The sequence below is a fragment of the Pan paniscus genome, chromosome 22 (genome assembly GCF_029289425.2).
Source record: "Pan paniscus chromosome 22, NHGRI_mPanPan1-v2.0_pri, whole genome shotgun sequence".
In the NCBI taxonomy this organism is placed as follows: domain Eukaryota; kingdom Metazoa; phylum Chordata; class Mammalia; order Primates; family Hominidae; genus Pan; species Pan paniscus.
The window spans coordinates 5,365,279-5,384,665 of NC_073271.2; positions in this window are offsets into that span (position 1 = coordinate 5,365,279).

Consider the following 19,387-nt stretch of genomic DNA (forward strand, 5'->3'; position numbering starts at 1 on the left):
AAAGTACGGTAAATATGTATTATATACTGTACATAAAATATCAAAACGTACACAAATATGTTTTATATATACTGTAAATAAACTATAAAATCTACAGTAATTATACTTAATATACTGTACATAAAATATCAAAAATTACACGAAATGTATATTATACACTGTAAATAAAATATCAAATAAGACACTAAATATATATTACACTCTATGTAAAATATCAAAAACTACAAATATATATTATATAATTTACATAAAATATCAAAATTACACAAATATATCTTATACAATTTACATAAAATATCTGCAAGTACAGTATATATATTTCATATATTGTACATAAAATATTAACTAAAAGTACACCAAATACATTTTATATACTGTAAATAATATATCAAAAAGTACAGTAAATATCTATTACATACTGTACATAAAATATCACAACGTACACCAAATATATGTTATATATACTGTAAATAAACTATCAAAAACTACAGTAATTACATTTAATATTCTGTACATAAAATATCAAAAATTACACCAAATGTATATTATATACTCTAAATAAAATATGAAAAAGGACAGTAAATATATATTACGCCCCCTATGTAAAATATCAAAAACTAAACAAAATATAAATTATATAATTTACATAAAATATCAAAAGTACACCAAATATATATTATGTACAGTGCATAAAATATCAAAAATTACAGTAAACATATTTCATATATTGTACATATAATATTAACTAAAAGTACACCAAATACATTTTATATACTGTAAATAAAATATCAAAAAGTACAGTAAATATATATTACATACTGTACATAAAATATCAATAAGTACGCCAAATATATGTTATATATACTGTAAATAAACTATCAAAAACTACAGTAATTATATTTAATATACTCTACATAAAATATCAAAAATTACAACCAATGTATATTATATACTGTAAATAAAATGTCAAAAAGGACAGTAAATATATATTACACTCTATGTAAAATATCAAAAACTAATAATATATATTATATAATTTACATAAAATATCAAAAGGACACCAAATATATCTTATATACTGTTCATAAAATATAAAGAAGTACAGTAAATATATTTCATATATTGTACATATAATATTAACTAAAAGTACAGCAAATACATTTTATATAGTGTAAATAAAATAACAAAAATTACAGTAAATATATATAACATAGTGTACATAAAATATCAAAAAGTACACCAAATATGTGTTATATATACTGTAAATAAACTATCAAAAACTACAGTAATTATATTTAATATACTGTACATAAAATATCAAAAATTACACCAAATGTATATTATTTACCGTAAATAAAATACCAAAAAGTACAGTAAATATATATTACACACCCTATGTAAAATATCACAAACTACACCATATATATTATATAATTTACATAAAATATCAAAAGGACACCAAATATACCTTATATACTGTACATAAAATATCAAAATGTACAGTAAATATATTTCATATATTGTACATATATTAACTAAAAGTACACCGAATACATTTTATATACTGTAAATAAAATATCAAAAATTACAGTAAATATATATTACATACTGTATATAAAACATCAAAAAGTACACCAAATATGTATTATATATACTCTAAATAAACTATCAAAAACTACAGTAATTATATTTAATATACTGTACATAAAATATCAAAAATTACACCAAATGTACGTTATTTACTGTAAATAAAATATCAAAAAGTACAGTAAATATATATTACACACCATATGTAAAATATCACAATCTACACCAAATATATATTATATAATTTACATGAAATATCAAAAGGACACCAAATATATCTTATATACTGTACATAAAATATCAAAATGTACAATAAATATATTTCATATATTGAACATATAATATTAACTAAAAGTACACCAAACACATTGTATATACTGTAAATTAAATATCAAAAAGTACAGTAAATATATATTACATACTGTACATAAAATATCAAAAAGTACAACAAATATGTGTTATATATACTGTAAATAAACTATCAAAAGCTACAGTAATTATATTTAATATAATGTAAATAAAATATCAAAGATTACACCAAATGTATATTATTTACTGTAAATAAAATATCAAAAAGTACAGTAAATATATATTACACACCCTATGTAAAATATCACAAACTACACCAAATATATATTATATAATTTACATAAAATATCAAAAGGACACCAAATATACCTTATATACTGTACATAAAATATCAAAATGTACAGTAAATATATTTCATATATTGTACATATAATATTAACTAAATGTACACCAAATACATTTTATATAGTGTAAATAAAAGATCAAAAATTTCAGTAAATATATATTACATACTGTACATAAATTACCAAAAATTACATGAAATATGTGTTATATATAGTCTAAATAAACTATCAAAAACTACAGTAATTATATTTAATATACTGTACATAAAATATCAAAAATTACACCAAATGTATGTTATTTACTGTAAATAAAATATCAAAAAGTACAGTAAATATATATTACACACCATATGTAAAATATCACAATCTACACAAAATATATATTATATAATTTACATAAAATATCAAAAGGACACCAAATATATCTTATATACTGTTCATAAAATATGAAAAAGTACAGTAAATATATTTCATATATTGTACATATAATATTAACTAAAAGTACACCAAATACATTTTATATAGTGTAAATAAAATATCAAAAATTACAGTAAATATATATTACATACTGTACATAAAATATCAAAAAGTACACCAAATATGTGTTATATATACTGTAAATAAACTATCAAAAACTACAGTAATTATATTTAATATACTGTACATAAAATATCAAATATTACACCAAATGTATATTATTTGCCGTAAATAAAATACCAAAAAGTACAGTAAATATTTATTACACACCCTGTGTAAAATACCACAAACTACACCATATATATTATATAATTTACATAAAATATCAAAAGGACACCAAATATACCTTATATACTGTACATAAAATATCAAATTGTACAGTAAATATATTTCATATATTTTACATATAATATTAACTAAAAGTACACCAAATAGATTTTATATACCGTAAATAAAACATCAAAAATTACAGTAAATATATATTACATACTGTACCTAAAATATAAAAAAGTGCACGAAATATGTGTTATATATACTGTAAATTAACTATGAAAAACTTCAGTAATTATATTTAATATAGTGTACATAAAATATCAAAAATTACACCAAATGTATATTATTTACTGTAAATAAAATATCAAAAATACAGTACATATATATTACACACCGTATGTAAAATATCACAATCTACACCAAATATATATGATATAATTTACATAAAATATCAAAAGGACACCAAATATATCTTATATACTGTACATAAAATATCAAAAAGTACAGTAAATATATTTCATATATTGTACATATAATATTAACTAAAAGTACACCAAATACATTTTATATAGTGTAAATAAAATATCAAAAAGTACAGTAAATATATATTACACACCATATGTAAAAAATCACAATCTACGCCAAATATATATTATATCATTTACATAAAATATCAAAAGGACACAAATATATCTTATATACTGTACATAAAACATCAAAAAGTACAGTAAATATATTTCATATATTGTACATATAATATTAACTAAAAGTACACCAAATAAATTTTATATAGTGTAAATAAAATATCAAAAATTACAGTGAATATATATTACATACTGTACATAAAATATCAAAAAGTACACCAAATATGTGTTATATATACTGTAAATAAACTATCAAAAACTACAGTAATTATACTTAATATACTGTATATAAAATATCAAAAATTACACCAAATGTATACTATTTACTGTAAATAAAATATCAAAAAGTACACTGCATATATATTACACACCATATGTAAAAATCAGAATCTACACCAAATATATATTATATAATTTACATAAAATATCAGCAGGACACCAAATATATCTTATATACTGTACATAAAGTATCAAAATGTACACTAAATATATTTCATATATTGTACATATAATATTAACTAAAAGTACACCAAACACGTTGTATATACTGTAAATTAAATATCAAAAGTACAGTAAATATATATTACATACTGTACATAAAATATCAAAAAGTACACCAAATATGTGTTATATATACTGTAAATAAACTATCAAAAACTACAGAAATTATATTTAATATACTGTACATAAAATATCAAAAATTACACCATATGTATATTATATAATGTAAATAAAATATCAAAAAGTACAGTAAATATATATTACATACTGTACATAAAATATCAAAAAGTAAACCAAATATGTGTTATATATACTGTAAATAAAGTATCAAAATCTACAGTAATTATATTTAATATACTGTACATAATATATAATAATTACACCAAATGTATATTATATACTGTAAATAAAATGTCAAAAAGGACAGTAAATATGTATTACACTCTATGTAAAATATCAAAAACTAAAAATATACATTATATAATTTACATAAAATATCAAAAGGACACCAAATATATCTTATCTACTGTACATGAAATATCAAAAATACAGTAAACATATTTCATATATTGTACATATAATATTAACTAAAAGTACACCAAATACATTTTATATACTGTAAATTTAAATATCAAAAAGTACAGTAAATATATATTACATAGTGTACATAAAATATCAAAAAGTACACCAAATATGTGTTATATATACTGTAAATAAACTATCAAAAACTACAGTAATTATATTTAATATACAGTAAATATAATATCAAAAATTACACCAAATGTATATTATTTACTGTAAATAATATATCAAAAAGTACAGTAAATATATATTACACACCCTGTGTAAAATATCACAAACTTCACCAAATATATTATATAATTTACATAAAATATCAAAAGGACACCAAATATACCTTATATACTGTACATAAAATATCAAAAATTACAGTAAATATATTTCATATATTGTACATATAATATTAACTAAAAGTACACCGAATACATTTTATATACTGTAAATAAAATATCAAAAATTACAGTAAATATATATTACATACTGTACATAAATTATCAAAAAGTACACCAAATATGTGTTATATATACTCTAAATAAACTATCAAAAACTACAGTAATTATATTTAATATACTGTACATAAAATATCAAAAATTACACCAAATATATGTTATTTACTGCAAATAAAATATCAAAAAGTACAGTAAATATATATTACACACCATATGTAAAATATCACCATCTATACCAAATATATATTATATAATTTTCATAAAATGTCAAAATGACACCAAATATATCTTATATACTGTACATAAAATATCAAAAAGTACAGTAAATCTATTTCATATATTGTAAATATAATATTAACTAAAAGTACACCAAATACATTTTATATAGTGTAAATAAAATATCAAAAAGTACAGTAAATATGTATTACATAGTGTACATAAAATATCAAAAAGTACACCAAATATGTGTTATATATACTGTAAATAAACTATCAAAAACTACAGTAATTATATTTAATACACTGTACATATAATATAAAAATTACACCAAATGTATATTATATACTGTAAATAAAATGTCAAAAAGGACAGTAAATATATATTACACTCTATGTAAAATATCAAAAACTAAAAATATATATTATATAATTTACATAAAATATCAAAAGGACACCAAATATATCTTATATACTGTACATGAAATATCAAAATCTACAGTAAATATATTTCATGTTTTGTACATATAATATTAACTAAAAGTACACCAAATACATTTTATATACTGTAAATAAAATATCAAAAAGTACAGTAAATATATATTACATAGTTTACATAAAATATAAAAAGTACACCAAATATGTGTTATATATACTATAAATAAACTATCAAAAACTACAGTAATTATATTTAATATACAGTAAATATAATATCAAAAATTACACCAAATGTATATTATTTACTGTAAATAAATTATCAAATATTACAGTAAATATACATTACACACCCTGTGTAAAATATCACAAACTTCACCAAATATATATTATTTAATTTACATAAAATATCAAAAGGACACGAAATATACCTTATATACTATACATAAAATATCAAAAATTACAGTAATTATATTTCATATATTGTACATATAATATTAACAAAAAGTACACCGAATACATTTTATATACTGTAAATAAAATATCAAAAATTACAGTAAACATATATTACATACTGTACATAAATTATCAAAAAGTACACCAAATATGTGTTATATATACTCTAAATAATCTATCAAAAACTACAGTAATTATATTTAATATACTGTACATAAAATATCAAAAATTACACCAAAAATATCTTATTTACTGCAAATAAAATATCAAAAACTACAGTAAATATATATTATAAATCCATATGTAAAATATCACCGTCTATACCAAATATATATTATATAATTTACATAAAATGTCAAAATGACACCAAATATATCTTATATACTGTACATAAAATATCAAAAAGTACAGTGAATATATTTCATATATTGTACATATAATATTAACTAAAAGTACACCAAATACATTTTACATAGTGTAAATAAAATATCAAAAATTACAGTAAATATATATTACGTACTGTACATAAAATATCAAAAAGTACACCAAATATGTGTTATATATACTGTAAATAAACCATCAAAAACTACAGTGATTATATTTAATATACTGTACATAAAATATCAAAAATTACACCGAATGTACATTATTTACTGTAAAAAAAATACCAAAAAGTGCAGTAAATATATATTACACACCCTATGTAAAATACCACAAACTACACCATATATATATTATATAATTTACATAAAATATCAAAAGGACAACAAATATACCTTATATGCTGTACATAAAATATCAAAATGTACAGTAAATGTATTTCATATATTGTACATATAATATTAACTAAAAGTACACCAAATACATTTTATATACTGTAAATAAAATATTAAAAATTACCGTAAATATATATTACATACTGTACATAAAATATCAAAAAGTACACCAAATATGTGTTATATATACTGTAAATAAACTATCAAAAACTACAGTAATTATATGTAATATACTGTACATAAAGTATCAAAAATTACACCAAATGTATATTATTTACTGTAAATAAAATATCAAAAAATGCAGTAAATATATATTACACACCCTATGTAAAATACCACAATCTACACCAAATATATATTATATAATTTACAAAAAATATCAAAGGGACACAAAATATATCTTATATAATGTACATAAAATATCAAAAATACAGTAAATATATTTCATATATTGTACATAAAATATTAACTAAAAGTACACCAAATACATTTTATATAGTGTAAATAAAATATCAAAAATTACAGTAAATATATATTACATACTGTACATAAAATATCAAAAAGTACACCAAATATGTGTTATATATACTGTAAATAAACTATCAAAACTTCAGTGAATATATTTAATATACTGTACATAAAATATCAAAAATTACACCAAATGTACATTATTTACTGTAAATAAAATACCAAAAAGTGCAGTAAATATATATTACACACCCTATGTAAAATACCACAAACTACACCATATATATTATATAATTTACATAAAATATCAAAAGGACAACAAATATATCTTATATACTGTACATAAAATATCAAAATGTACAGTAAATATATTTCATATATTGTGAATATAATATTAACTAAAAGTACACCGAATACATTTTATATACTGTAAATAAAATATCAAAAATTACAGTAAATATATATTACATACTGTACATAAATTATCAAAAAGTACACCAAATATGTGTTATATATACTCTAAATAAACTATCAAAAACTACAGTAATTATATTTAATATACTGTACATAAAATGTCAAAAATTACACAAAATATATGTTATTTCCTGCAAATAAAATATCAAAAAGTACAGTAAATATATATTACACACCATATGTAAAATATCACCATCTATACCAAATATATATTATATAATTTATATAAAATGTCAAAATGACACCAAATATATCTTATATACTGTACATAAAATATCAAAATGTACAGTAAATATATTTCATATATTGTACATGTAACATTAACTAAAAGTACACCAAATACAATTTATATAGTGTAAATAAAATATCAAAAATTACAGTAAATATATATTACGTACTGTACATAAAATATCAAAAAGTACACCAAATACGTGTTATATATACTGTATATAAACTATCAAAAACTACAGTGATTATATTTAATATACTGTACATAAAGTATCAAAAATTACACCAAATGTATATTATTTACTGTAAATAAAATATCAAAAAGTACAGTACATATATAATACACACCATATGTAAACTATCATAATCTACAACAAATATATATTATGTAATTTACATAAAATATCAAAGGGACACCAAATATATCTTATATGCTGTACATAAAATATCAAAAAATACAGTAAATATATTTCATATATTGTACATATAATATTAACTAAAAGTACACCAAATACATTTTATATAGTGTAAATAAAATATCAAAAAGTACAGTAAATATATATTACACACCATATGTAAAATATCACCATCTATACCAAATATATATTATATAATTTACATAAAATGTCGAAATGACACCAAATATATCTTATATACTGTACATAAAATATCAAAAAGTACAGTAAATATATTTCATATATTGTACATATAATATTAACTAAAAGTACACCAACTACATTTTATATAGTGTAAATAAAATATCAAAAATTACACTAAATATATATTACGTACTGTACATAAAATATCAAAAAGTGTACCAAATATGTGTTATATATACTGTAAATAAACTATCAAAAACTACAGTGATTATATTTAATATACTGTACATTAAATATCAAAAATTACACCAAATGTACATTATTTACTGTAAATAAAATACCAAAAAGTGCAGTAAATATATATTAAACACCCTATGTAAATTATCACAAGCCACACCATATATATGTTATATAATTTACATAAAATATCAAAAGGACACAAAATATACATTATATACTGTACATAAAATATCAAAATGTACAGTAAATATATTTCATATCTTGTACATATAATTTTAACTAAAAGTACACCAAATACATTTTATATACTGTAAATAAAATATCAAAAATTACAGTAAATGTATATTACATACTGTACATAAAATATCAAAAAGTACACCAAATACGTGTTATATATACTGTAAATAAACTATCAAAAACTACAGTAATTATATTTAATATACTGTACATAAAGTTTCAAAAATTACACCAAATGTATATTATTTACTGTAAATAAAATATCAAAAAGTACAGTACATATATATTACACACCATATGAAAAATATCACAATCTACACCAAATATATATTATATAATTTACATAAAATATCAAAAGGACACCAAATATATCTGATATACTGTACATAAAATATCAAAATGTACAGTAAATATATTTCATATATTGTACATATAATATTAACTAAAAGTACACCAAATACATTTTATATAGTGTTAATAAAATATCAAAAATTCAGTAAATATATACTACACACCATATGTAAAATATCACAATCTACGCCAAATATATATTATATAATTTACATAAAATATCAAAAGGACACCAAATATATCTTATATAGTGTACATCAAATATCAAAAATTACAGTAAATATATGTCATATATTGTACATATAATATTAACTAAAATTACAGCAAATAAATTTTATATAGTGTGAATAATATATCAAAAATTTCAGTGAATACATATTACATAATGTACATAAAATATCAAAAAGTACACCAAATATGTGTTATATATACTGTAAATAAACTATCAAAAACTACAGTAATTATATTAAATGTAGTGTACATAAAATGTCAAAAATTACACCAAATGTATATTATTTACTGTAAATAAAATATCAAAAAGTACAGTACATATATATTATACACTGTATGTAAAATATCACAATCTACACAAAATATATATTATGTAATTTACATAAAATATCAAAAGGACACCAAATATATCTTATATACTGTACATAAAATATCAAAAATTACAGTAAATATATTTCATATATTGTACATATAATATTAACTAAAAGTACACCAAATACATTTTATATAGTGTAAATAAAATATCAAAAAGTACGGTAAATATGTATTATATACTGTACATTAAATATCAAAACGTACACAAATATGTTTTATATATACTGTAAATAAACTATAAAATCTACAGTAATTATACTTAATATACTGTACATAAAATATCAAAAATTACACGAAATGTATATTATACACTGTAAATAAAATATCAAATAGGACACTAAATATATATTACACTCTATGTAAAATATCGAAAACTACAAATATATATTATATAATTTACATAAAATATCAAAATTACACAAATATATCTTATACAATTTACATAAAATATCTGCAAGTACAGTATATATATTTCATATATTGTATATAAAATATTAACTAAAAATACACCAAATACATTTTATATACTGTAAATAATATATCAAAAAGTACAGTAAATATATATTACATACTGTACATAAAATATCACAACGTACACCAAATATGTGTTATATATAGTGTAAATAAACTATCAAAAACTACAGTAATTACATTTAATATTCTGTACATAAAATATCAAAAATTACACCAAATGTATATTATATACTCTAAATAAAATATGAAAAAGGACAGTAAATATATATTACGCCCCCTATGTAAAATATCAAAAACTAAACAAAATATATATTATATAATTTACATAAAATATCAAAAGTACACCAAATATATATTATGTACAGTACATAAAATATCAAAAATTACAGTAAATATATTTCATATATTGTACATATAATATTAACTAAAAGTACACCAAATACATTTTATATACTGTAAATAAAATATCAAAAAGTACAGTAAATATATATTACATACTGTACATAAAATATCAACAAGTATGCCAAATATGTGTTATATATACTGTAAATAAACTATCAAAAACTACAGTAATTATATTTAATATACTGTACATAAAATATCAAAAATTACAACAAATGTATATTATATACTGTAAATAAAATGTCAAAAAGGACAGTAAATATATATTACACTCTATGTAAAATATCAAAAACTAATAATATATATTATATAATTTACATAAAATATCAAAAGGAAACCAAATATATCTTATATACTGTACATAAAATATCAATATGTACAGTAAATATATTGCATATATTGTACATATAATATTAACTAAAATTACACAAAATGCATTTTATATACTGTAAATAAAATATGAAGAAGTACAGTAAATATATATTACATAGTCTACACAAAATATCAAAAAATACACCAAATATGTGTTATATATACTGTAAATAAACTATCAAAAACTACAGTAATTATATCGAATATACTGTACATAAAATATCAAAAATTACACCAAATGTATATTATATACTGTAAATAAAATATCAAAAAGAACAGTAAATATGTATTATATACTGTATATAAAATATCAAAAAGTACACCAAACACGTGTTATATATACTGTAAATAAACAATAAAATCTACAGTAATTATATCTAATATAGTGTACATAAAATACCAAAAATTACACCAAATGTATATTATATACTCTAAATAAAATATAAAAAAGTACTGTAAATATATATTACACACCATATGTAAAATATCACAATGTACACCATGTATATATTATATAATTTACATAAAATATCAAAAGGACACGAAATATATCTTATATACTATACATAAAATTTCAAAAGTACAGTAGGTATATTTCATATATTGTACATATAATATTAACTAAAAGTACACCAAATACATTGTATATAGTGTAAATTAAATATCAAAAGGTACAGTAAATATATATTACATAATGTACATAAAATATCAAAAAGTACACCAAATATGTGTTATATCTACTGTAAATAAACTATCAAAAGCTACAGTAATTATATTTAATATAATGTAAATAAAATATCAAAAATTACACCAAATGTATATTATTTACTGTAAATAAAATATCAAAAAGTACAGTAAATATATATTACACACCCTATGTAAAATATCACAAACTACACAAAATATATATTATATAATTTACATAAAATAACAAAAGGACACCAAATATACCTTATATACTGTACATAAAATATCAAAATGTACAGTAAATATATTTCATATATTGTATATATAATATTAACTAAGTGTACACCAAATACATTTTTTATACTGTAAATAAAATATCAAAAATTACAGTAAATATATATTACATACTGCACATAAAATATCAAAAAGTACACCAAATATGTGTTTTATATACTGTAAATAAACTATCAAAAACTACAGTAATTATATTTAATATACTGTACATAAAATATCAAAAATTACACCAAATGTATATTATTTACTGTAAATAAAATATCAAAAAGTACAGTAAATATATATTACACACCATATGTAAAATATCACAATCTACACCAAATATATATTATATAATTTACATAAAATATCAAAAGGACAACAAATATATCTTATATACTGTATATGAAATATCAAAATGTACAGAAAATATATTTCATATATTTTACATATAATATTAACTAAAAGTACACCAAATACATTTTATATAGTGTAAATCAAATATCAAAAAGTACAGTAAATATGTATTACATACTGTGTATAAAATATCAAAAAGTACACCAAATATGTGTTATATATACTGTAAAAAAACTATAAAAAACTACAGTAATTGTATTAATATACTGTACATAAAATATCAAAAATTACACCAAATGTATATTATATACTGTAAATAAAATATCAAAAAGGACAGTAAATATATATTACACTCTATGTAAAATATCAAAAACTACAAATATATATTATATAATTTACATAAAATATCAAAAGGACAAAAATTATATCTTATATACTGTACATAAGATATCAAAAAGTACACCAAATATATGTTATATATACTGTAAATAAACTATCAAAAACTACTGTAATTATATTTATTATTCTGTACATAAAATATCAAATATTACACCAAATGTATAATATATAGTGTAAATAAAATATCAAAAAGGACAGTAAATATATCTGACATACCCTATGTAAAATATCAAAAACTACACCAAATATATATTATATAATTTACATAAAATCTCAAAAGGACACCAAGTATATCTTATATACTGTACATAAAATATCAAAAGTACAGCAAATATATTTCATATATTGTACATATAATATTAACTGAAAGTACACCAAATACATTTTATAAACTGTAAATAAAATATCAAAAAGTACAGTAAATGTATATTATATACTGTAAATAAAATATCAAAAAGTACACCACATATGTGTAATATATACTGTAAATAAACTATCAAATCTGCAGTAATTATATTTAATATACTGTTCATAAATTATCAAAAATTACACCAAATGTATATTATATACTGTAAATAAAATATCAAATAGTACATTAAATATATATTACACACCCTATGTAAAATATCAAAAACTACACCAAATATATATTATACAATTTACATAAAATATCAAAAGGCCACAAAATATATCTTATATACTGTACATACAATATCAAAAAGTACAGTAAATATGTTTCATATATTGTACATATAATATTAACTGAAAGTACACCAAATACATTTTATATACTATAAATAAAATATCAAAAAGTACAGTAAATACATGTTACATACTGTACATAAAATATCAAAAAGTACACCAAATATGTGTTATATATACTGTAAATAAACTATGAAAACTACAGTAAGTATATTTAGTATACTGTACATAAAATATGAAAAATTACACCAAATGTATAATATTTACGGTAAATAAAATATCAAAAAGGACCGTGAATACATATTACACACCATATGTAAAATATCACAATCTACACCAAATATATTTTATATAATTTACATAAAATATCAAAAGGACACCAAATATATCTTATATACTGTACGTAAAATATCAAAAAGTACAGTAAATATATTTCATATATTGTACATATAATATTAACTAAAAGTACACCAAATACATTTTATATAGTGTAAATAAAATATCAAAAATTACAGTAAATATGTATTACATACTGTACATAAAATATCAAAAAGTACACCAAATATGTGTTATATATACTGTAAATAAACTATAAAATCTACAGTAATTATATTTAATATACTGTACATAAAATATCAAAAATTACACCAAATGTATATTATACACTGTAAATAAAATATCAAAAAGTACAGTAAATATATATTACACACCATATGTAAATTATCACAATCTGCACCATATATATTCTATAATTTACATAAAATATCAAAAGGACACCAAATATACCTTATATACTGTACATAAAATATCAAAAAGTACACCAAATATGTGTTATATATACTGTAAATAAACTATAAAAAACTACAGTAATTATATTTAATATACTTTACATAAAATATCAAAAATTACACCAAAGGTATATTATATACTGTAAAAAAATATCAAAAAGGGCAGTGAATATATATTACCCTCTATGTAAATTATCAAAAACTGCAAATATATATTATATAATTTACATAAAATATCAAAAGGACACAAAATATATCTTATACACTGTACATAAAATATTAAAAAGTACAGTAAATATATTTCATATATTGTACATATAATATTAACTAAAAGTACACCAAACACATTGTATATACTGTAAATTAAATATCAAAAAGTACAGTAAATATACATTACTTACTGTACATAAAATATCAAAAAGTACAACAAATATGTGTTATATATACTGTAAATAAACTATCAAAAGCTACAGTAATTATATTTAATATAATGTAAATAAAATATCAAAGATTACACCAAATGTATATTATTTACAGTAAATAAAATATCAAAAAGTACAGTAAATATATATTACTCACCCTATGTAAAATATCACAAACTACACCAAATATATATTATATAATTTACATAAAATATCAAAAGGACACCAAATATACCTTATATACTGTACATAAAATATTAAAATGTACAGAAAATATATTTCATATATTGTACATATAATATTAACTAAATGTACACCAAATACATTTTATATAGTGTAAATCATAGATCAAAAATTTCAGTAAATATATATTACATACTGTACATAAATTACCAAAAATTACACCAAATATGTGTTGTATATAGTCTAAATAAACTATCAAAAACTACAGTAATTATATTTAATATACTGTACATAAAATATCAAAAATTACACCAAATGTATGTTATTTACTGTAAATAAAATATCAAAAAGTACAGTAAATATATATTACACACCATATGTAAAATATCACAATCTACACAAAATATATATTATATAATTTACATAAAATATCAAAAGGACACCAAATATATCTTATATACTGTTCATAAAATATCAAAAAGTACATTAAATATATTTCATATATTGTACATATAATATTAACTAAAAGTACACCAAATACATTTTATATAGTGTAAATAAAATATCAAAAATTACAGTAAATATATATTACATACTGGACATAAAATATCAAAAAGTACACCAAACATGTGTTATATATACTGTAAATAAACTATTAAAAACTACAGTAATTATATTTAATATACTGTACATAAAATATAAAAAATTACACCAAATGTATATTATTTACTGTAAATAAAATATCAAAATGTACAGTACATATATATTACACACCATATTTAAAATATCACAATCTACACCAAATATATATTATATAATTTACATAAAATATCAAAAGGACACCAAATGTATCTTATATACTGCACATAAAATATCAAAAAGTTCAGTAAATATATTTCATATATTGTACATATAATATTAACTAAAACTACACCAAATACATTTTATATAGTGTAAATAAAATATCAAAAATTACAGTTAATATGTATTATATACTGTAAATAATATATCAAAACGTACACCAAATATGTGTTATATATACTGTAAATAAACTATAAAATCTACAGTAATTATATTTAATATACTGTATATAAAATATCAAAAATTACACAAAATGTATATTATACACTGTAAATAAAATATCAAATAGGACACTAAATATATATTACACTCTATGTAAAATATCAAAAACTACAAATATATATTATATAATTTACATAAAATATCAAAATTACACAAAATATATCTTATATACTTTACATAAAATATCAACAAGTACAGTATATATATTTCATATATTGTACATATAATATTAACTAAAAGTACACCAAATACATTTTATATACTGTAAACAATATATCAAAAAGTACAGTAAATATATTACTGTACATAAAATATCAAAAAGTACACCAAATATGTGTTTTATATAGTCTAAATAAACTATCAAAAACTACAGTAATTATATTTAATATACTGTACATAAAATATCAAAAATTACACCAAATGTATATTATATACTGTAAATAAAATGTCAAAAAGGACAGTAAATATATATTACTCTCTATGTAAAATATGAAAAAAATAAAAATATATATTATATGATTTACATAAAATATCAAAAGGACACCAAATATATCTTATATACTGTACATAAAATATCAATATATACAGTAAATATATTTCATATATTGTACATATAATATTAACTAAAATTACACCAAATACATTTTATATACTGTAAATAAAATATCAAAATCTACAGTAAATATATATTACATAGTCTACATAAAATATCAAAAAATACACCAAATATGTGTTATACATACTGTAAATAAACTATCAAAAACTACAGTAATTATATTGAATATACTGTACATAAAATATCAAAAATTACACCAAATGTATACTATATATTGTAAATAAAATTTCAAAAAGGACAGTAAATATGTATCAAATACTGTACATAAAATATCAAAAAGTACACCAAATATGTGTTATATATACTGTAAATAAACTATCAAAAACTACAGTAATTATACTTAATATACTGTACATAAAATATCAAAAATTACACCAAATGTATATTATTTACTGTAAATAAAATATCAAAAAGTACAGTAAATATATATTACACACCATATGTAAAATATCACAATCTACACAAAATATATATTATATAATTTACATAAAATATCAAAAGGACACCAAATATATCTTATATACTGTTCATAACATAAAAAAAAGTACAGTAAATATATTTCATATATTGTACATATAATATTAACTAAAAGTACACCAAATACATTTTATATAGTGTAAATAAAATAACAAAAATTAGAGTAAATATATATTACATAGTGTACATAAAATATCAAAAAGTACACCAAATATGTGTTATATATACTGTAAATAAACTATCAAAAACTACAGTAATTATATTTAATATACTGTATATAAAATATCAAAAATTACACTAAATGTATATTATTTACCGTAAATAATATACCAAAAAGTACAGTAAATATATATTACACACCCTATGTAAAATATCACAAACTACACCATATATATTATATAATTTACATAAAATATCAAAAGGACACCAAATATACCTTATATACTGTACATAAAATATCAAAATGTACAGTAAACATATTTCATATATTGTACATATAATATTAACTAAATGTACACCAAATACATTTTATATAGTGTAAATCAAAGATCAAAAATTTCAGTAAATATATATTACATACTGTACATAAATTACCAAAAATTACACCAAATATGTGTTATATATAGTCTAAATAAACTATCAAAAACTACAGTAATTATATTTAATATACTGTACATAAAATATCAAAAATTACACCAAATGTATGTTATTTACTGTAAATAAAATATCAAAAAGTACAGTAAATATATTACACACCATATGTAAAATATCACAATCTACACAAAATATATATTATATAATTTACATAAAATATCAAAAGGACACCAAATATATCTTATATACTGTTCATAAAATATCAAAATATACAGTAAATATATTTCATATATTGTACATATAATATTAACTAAAAGTACACCAAATACATTTTATATAGTGTAAATAAAATATCAAAAATTACAGTAAATATATATTACATACTGTACATAAAATATCAAAAAGTACACCAAATATGTGTTATATATACTGTAAATAAACTATCAAAAACTACAGTAATTATATTTAATATACTGTACATAAAATATCAAAAATTACACCAAATGTATATTATTTACCGTAAATAAAATACCAAAAACTACAGTAAATATATATTACACACCCTGTGTAAAATATCACAAACTACACCATATATATTATATGATTTACATAAAATATCAAAAGGACACCAAATATACCTTATATACTGTACATAAAATATCAAATTGTACACTAAATATATTTCATATATTTTACATATAATATTAACTAAAAGTACACCAAATAGATTTTATATACCGTAAATAAAACATCAAAAATTACAGTAAGTATATATTACATACTGTACCTAAAATATCAAAAAGTGCACCAAATATGTGTTATATATACTGTAAATTAACTATCAAAAACTTCAGTAATTATATTTAATATAGTGTACATAAAATATCAAAAATTACACCAAATGTATATTATTTACTGTAAATAAAATATCAAAAATACAGTACATATATATTACACACCATATGTAAAATATCACAATCTACACCAAATATATATTATATAATTTACATAAAATATCAAAAGGACAGCAAATATATCTTATATACTGTAGATAAAATATCAAAAAGTACAGTAAATATATTTCATATATTGTACATATAATATTAACTAAAAGTACACCAAATACATTTTATATAGTGTAAATAAAATATCAAAAAGTACAGTAAATATATATTACACACCATATGTAAAATATCACAATCTACGCCAAATATATATTATATAATTTACATGAAATATCAAAAGGACACAAATATATCTTATATACTGTACATAAAACATCAAAAAGTACAGTAAATATATTTCATATA